Genomic DNA, 6,836 nt, shown 5'->3' with positions numbered 1-6,836 from the left:
GCAGCAAACATCAAACTCCATCCCAAGAAATGCCACTTGTTCCAGAAAGAGGTGTTTTACTTAGGTCACATTGTAAGTGAGCATGGTGTGCAAACTGATCCTGACAAAGTGAAAGCAGTGCGTGATAGGCCAACACCAGACAATGTGGGAGAGCTAAGAAGTTTCTTGGGACTCTGTACCTATTACCGGAAGTTTGTGAAGGACTTTGCAACTGTAGCTGCTCCACTACATGATTTGACGAAAAAGACCAGAAGTTTGAATGGACAGTTTCTTGCCAGCATGTTTTCAAGACATTGAAAGAAAAATTGGCCTCAGCCCCACTTCTAAAGTTCCAAATCCCTCACTGCCGTACATATTGGATTGTGATGCTACTAATTTCGGAATTGGAGTGTTGTCTCAGAAACTGGGCGAAAACGAAAATGTGGTGGCCTACTTCAGTAGGGTCCTCAGTAACCCAGAGAGGAACTACTGTGTAACACGAAGGGAACTCCTTGCTATAGTAAAGAGTCCGACATATTTCCATCCTTACCTCCATGGAGCTAGGTTTACCATCAGGACAGACTATGCTGCATTACACTGGTTAAGATCATTAAAGAATCCAGAAAGACAACTGGCACATGGGATCGGAAAGTTAGACCAGTATAATTATGATACTGAATACAGAGAAGGAAAATATCATGGAAATGTTGATGGACTGAGCTGAAGACACTGCAAAAATGACTGCAGACATTGCTGCAAAAGAGAGGTTGACCTAATCAGGTGCTATCAAAGTGACTGAAGGAGTTGGTGATGGGGAAGTGGAACTGAGTGTAGATATTAAAGCAAAACAGGAGAAGGACCAATATGTGAAGCCAATAATTGATTTTCTACAAGCAAGTGTTTTGCACCCTGCTTGGGAGAAGGTGTCTAGCTTAAGCCCTGTGACAAAGAACTATTGGGGACAATGGGACCAGTTAAAGCTTGATGGTGGTACCCTTGTCTGGAGATGGGAAAGTGACGACCTAGCAAACGGTTATACCGAGAACATTACGGGAAGTTGTGCTGCGTCAATCCCATGATAGTTTAACAGGAGGACATCTTGGAGTTAAGAAGACATTGAGTTACCTGTGGCAGAGATTTTACTGGATAGGTATGAGGCAAGATGTGAAAGAATGGTGCAGGACCTGCAGTACCTGTTGTGCTAAAAGTAGACCCAAGCATAAGGGACGTGCTACAATGAAGTTATATCAAGTTGGCACACCAATGGAAAGAGTAACCATTGACATTGCTGGTCCTTTGCCCCAAACTCGTGCTGGAAACAGGTACATTTCTGTGGTGATGAATTATTTCACCAAGTGGCCTGAAGCATATACAATACCAAATCAGGAAGCTACAACTGTAGCTTCGTCTATTAGTGATTTCTTCTTCAGGTTTGGTATGCCATATGAACTGCATTTGGATCAAGGTCGTAACTTTGAATCAAATGTGTTCCATGAATGCTGCGAGTTGTTTGGCATACGAAAGACCAGAACAATGCCACTTCACCCACAGTTTGATGAGATGGTAGAAAAGTACAATTGGATACTGGGACAGGAATTGGCAAAGTTTAGTAATAGCCACCAAGATGACTGGGATGTCTTACTCCCTCCACTGTTGATGACCTATAGAACAGCAGAGCATGAAGCCACTGACTACACTTCAGCAAAGCTGATGTTTGGTCGGGAACTTTGGTTGCCAGTGGACCTGATAACAGGGACGGAAGAGTAGTTTTTATGTCTAATGTTTCTTTTACAAGAAGTTCAGTATCATGTTTGGCTGTTGAAAGAATTTTAAAGTTTGAGAGAGAAATCGGCTGTCCTGGTAACAAACCCTCCCAACTCCGCTATCTATAAACACAATACAGAAACAGGACATCCGATTTCTCTCTCAAACTTTAAAATTTTTTAAACAGCCAAACATGATACTGAACTTCTTATAAAACAAACATTATATATGAGTACTCTTCTTCCATCCCTAAATAACACACAATATTCACTGGATTTAAACCTATTTTAACTCATTTTCTCGAGTTATATTTGTATATTCGAATATTTTATTTCTTATGTCTATATTTCTGTTGTAATTACAAATATTGTTTGTTTGTTTTGTACCTCTAGATTACTGAAGATGGAATTATGACCATTCCGAAATGTTTAATAAATGCTTCCTGTTGTTACGTTCCTTTTTTGTTTTATCTTTAAGCTATGTGTTCCGAAAAATTAGTCGATTACTTGTATACTTCAACGACGATACGGAAATGATTGTCTCATAGTCTACAGGACTATTGAAAAATTTGGCTACAAAACAAAAACAGATAAATCTTGACATCCAGTTTTTAACATAATGCAAAACCCGGTGATTAACTCCGAAGTTTCTTCAGTTCAAACTCGCTAACAGAAACCTTCAAAACTCAATAGCATAGAGCAATTGTCAAAAGCGCTTACTTGATGAAGAACTTAGATAGAAACACCGGCACAGGTATCACCTCTCATCTAAGCTGAATTCATCTCTAACGTCACTTTCCAACTTCACATGATGGCTGGACTTCAACCACCTTTTGAATCTTATCAACAGAAGCAACGAGAAGAAAATTTCTAGACACGAACACATACAGAATGTTAAAGTAAGGAAAGTTTCTAACAACATAACTCACAGCAAGATCTCCCCTGACCAAGTCATCTTCAACTACAACAACGTCACTTTAAGTGATAATCAAAAAACTACACTTGTCAAAGGATTGAACTTCTACATACCCTTCTCAAAACTCAATTATGCCAATTACCTCTATCCCTGGGAATCCTTGTACCTGAATATAAAATTTTTGCGTATTTTTTTCCAAGAATACTTCTGAACAAGAACGAGAACTATTTACTACTAAGTTATAAAACTTAGCACTCTCTACCTTCTATAACTATAACACACGCAGGATATCCTGAAATCTGAAGAACTGGCAGCTATCAAATAACTCTTCCGAAACAAAAATATCATTATCACCCGACCGGATAAAAGAAATGGAGTTGTTATCCTCAAAAATGTTGACTATGTTAAAAAAATGCTAGACATTCTTAACGATCGCAACAAGTTCAAACTTATAAACAAGGAACCACTAATCCATACTTTACAATTTGAAGGGACAACCCAGATAATTTTTAGAAACCTACGAAAAGAAATATTATTTCTGATTGTGTTTACAATAATTTATATCCCACAGGCTCCCAACCTCGAATATTATATGGTCTGCCGAGAATTCACAAACCAGACACCCCCCCCCTCCGACCTATACTTTCTTCCTTAGACACTCACAGTTGTAACGTAGCTAAATTCCTTGTTTTGTACCTCTAGATTATTGATGACGGAATTATGACGATTCCAAACGATTAATAAATGCATCCTGTTATTACATTCGTGTTTTTTTTTATCATTAAGCTACGTTTTCCGTGATTTAGGGTTATTTCAATAGATCTCGTTGAATGAAGCTCAGTACAACTTCTAAAACGAAACAAAAACAACTAAATATTAATGAAATATGCTATTAATGGAATATACTATAGTGGTACCATACTGGGCATTATACCGCCCTTCTTATATTTACTTTTTATTGTAGAAATGGCATTTTTAATGTGAGAACCGCTAGGGACATCATCTTTTAATGCATCGTGCATCTGCTTTAGCTTATAAACTGCATCTTTGGGCTTCACTGTGTCGTTAGTTTCACAAAATATTGAAACTAAATATTTCTTATATTAGATTCCAATTTCCCTTTTTGAAGCTAATGATACTAATGCCCTTTGTTTTATGTTTCGCTGTGAATACAGTAATAAGTTGACGAGTCTCTGATTCAGCTCGTATGTCAACTCTATTGAGATATCTTCGAATAAGTTCTTCTCTCATCCGACAAGGACCCACGGTTTAGCTTAATTGCTACACTAAACCATCACATTCCCAACCACATCTGGACATTTCAAGCATATTTCATTGCTATATCGTTTTACTTTACAATTACAAATTAAGTTCTCCATGTTGGCTCTCATGGCCTCGGGTCAAATCACAGGTCTAGTCCAGCGACCTAGACTTCGAAAATAGTGCCAAACGTCTTCTTTTTGTCTAATGAAAACAACCGAAACCTTTCCGGAATGATCCTTTTTTTTTATCCACATCATGATGCCTGGCTGACCAGTGCGGTAGGTGTTAAGTAAATATCTAAAATTTTTGGTTGTGGTAGGACAATTGTATCTATTAAGTTCCAGTCGTTAAAGGTTAGGGCGCTCGACTCGCAATCTGAGGGTCGCGGATTCGAATCCCTGTCCCACCAAACATGCTCGCCCTTTCAGCTGTGAGGACGCTATAATGTGACGGTCAATCCCACTATTCGTCGGTTAAAGAGTAGATCAAGAGTTGGCGGTGGGTGGTGATGACTAGCTGCCTTCCCTCTAGTGTTACACTGCTAAATTAGGAACGGCTAGCGCAGGTAGCTCTCGTGTAGCTTTGCTCGAAATTCAAAACAAACGAACAAACCAGTATTAAACGAAAAGCCTTTCGGGGAGTGAATTGTAGTAGATAAAACATAGCGCGAAAATTATATTTTTATATATCTTTAGTTTGGAATATACTAAAAATTTTCGATACAAAATGTAATAAAATTTATCAGCAGAATCTGACATTTAAGAGACATAAATAACCGATAAGTTTAATCTAATTTATTATATTTAAGTATACAAATAAGTGTTGAAATAAATGTATTCAATAAAATAAAGAATTATGTTATCTGAATTTTATACAACTTTAAAAGAAAAACAACAATAATATGTATATTATATATAGATTGCCTTTCACAAATATCGCATATAATGCTTAACACTGTATTAATTATGCGAATAAGTGTATAATTGCTTTTTACTTTTCACTAGATTTCTTTATTCCATATTTCTGTATCAGATGGTAATATAAATGTTTCAATGCATTAAAATATTTGAAAGAAGTCTTTACATGTTCGTCTTTATTGAAATATCAAAACCCAATTAAAATATTAATGTATTGCTTATTTTACTCTGTAACCTATTTGCGTTCTTTTGGCTCTAAATGTAATACAGTTCATTCATAAGACTTTGTAATACATTTCAAAAATTGTTTATTGTAATTATAATACTTTAAAAAGCATCAAAAATTTCTTTCTCAGACACTCAGATTTCAACATGGCCTTGAAACGTAATTTCACAATATTTCGTTATATTTATCTCTGTACGATGAATTTAATCACCTCTCTTTGAATTCTTATAATATTTATAAAATAAAAATGTAAACATATTAGAATCACTTATTGAGTGCCATTCAAATGGTTTTTACTACAGGTAAGACGTATAATGAACGCTTCTGAAAATGTTGATTACTCACATCACGGTCCAAAGGTTTGTGTAACAAAAGTTTCTTGCCAGAAAGAGTAAAGTAATCGTGCGTTGCTGAATGAATTGATAAATCGATCTGACTGATATCACCCAATATAGGAAGTTCAGAAGGCGAAGTTGTTTGATTAAATTCTGTAATAAATAAGAAAATAAATTGTTTCAATGAAAGTTTGAATTTTAAAATGTAAGGGTTGCAAGAAAAGTATTCATTAAAGCAAAAAAAGTTAGGTTATTTGAATCTTTTATAACATTCAAAGTAAAAGTTAATAGCATATGTACATTACCTTTAAAAAATATCACATATAATGCTTAATACTGTTTTAATCTTGACTGAAAACTCTCAAAATCCAGTGAAAAATATTTTTGTGGTTCTACAAGTCTACACAAAACTACACAAGTCATGCCATAAGGAACAAAAAATTTTATGTCCTAAAAGGTCGTGTAATACTTGACTGCTCACGGCAAGATTTTATACTTTAGATTTAGAAGTTAGAAAAATACTCAAAGAATAACACATATGATCACATGCACATAGACGGGGAAGATATATTACTATTCACGTACTATAACTCGTTTACTGGGCATTGAGAACAGGGTGGAACTCCAGTGTGCCTCTTTTCCATAGTTAAATTAATATGGTGATAAGAGATGCATCCAGACACCGAAAGGTTAGTGCTACCTACACCAACCACAGTAAAGACATTGAAGTGACACTCTACATACACATACAATACAGCCCTAAGAGAGATATTGACTTGTAAGTTACAGGTGTAATGATTCCGGTGTTTAACTCCGGAACTAAGATATAATTTTTGGAATACATATAAAAAACATGAAGAATAGAAAGGCCAAAGCACGTCAACAATGGACGAGGGATGCCGTTGTTTTTTAAAAGGCACAAACACAAAAAATCACCTTGTTGTGTGATATAACATGCCATTATTTTTTGTTAAAGGGTTATTATTACAAGCTTGAAAATGTATTGTTAGAAATATAAATAATACAGTATTTGTGAAATGTATTGGTTGACTCGCTCAGGATAAAGTATAGAGAATTTTAGAGAAAGTTCTTGAAACAAAGTTAGTCTGTCTATTATAATATATTCGTTTTATCTTATAAGTACCAATTCAAGCAGAAGTTTAAAACTAATCGATATGTTCGAAGGAAAACGAAGTTTGATATTTACACTTATGATATACAACATTGTTTATTGACAAAAAGGGGATATAGATAAACGTTTCGGAATTCAATCAGATTCCATCTTCAGTATCTAAAGCAAAATAAAATAAATTTACATAAGTCATTGGACATTGTCAAAGTACAATTGCTAAATATAACGATAATTAAACAAATAAAACACAAAACAGTAATCATGGGGAGAAACTACAGCAAGAAAACACAACAAAAAAACAGTAA

At 35.3% G+C, this 6,836-nt stretch overlaps 1 long non-coding RNA gene across 1 annotated transcript in view; it reads right to left on the bottom strand.

Annotated features, from left to right (window-relative positions):
- The window catches only part of LOC111087906, a 24,716-nt gene extending 19,173 nt beyond the window's left edge, over positions 1-5,543 (bottom strand). Inside the window, exon 1 of the long non-coding RNA XR_002612528.1 lies at positions 5,410-5,543. This is a non-coding gene — a long non-coding RNA (uncharacterized LOC111087906). The remainder of the gene's footprint in view (positions 1-5,409) is intronic.
- Positions 5,544-6,836: the final 1,293 nt, after the last annotated feature.

Source organism: Limulus polyphemus, unplaced genomic scaffold (assembly GCF_000517525.1).
Source record: "Limulus polyphemus unplaced genomic scaffold, Limulus_polyphemus-2.1.2 Scaffold2824, whole genome shotgun sequence".
In the NCBI taxonomy this organism is placed as follows: Eukaryota; Metazoa; Arthropoda; class Merostomata; order Xiphosura; family Limulidae; genus Limulus; species Limulus polyphemus.
The sequence above is the reverse complement of the archived record's forward strand: the minus strand, read 5'-3'. Positions and strand labels throughout refer to the sequence as shown.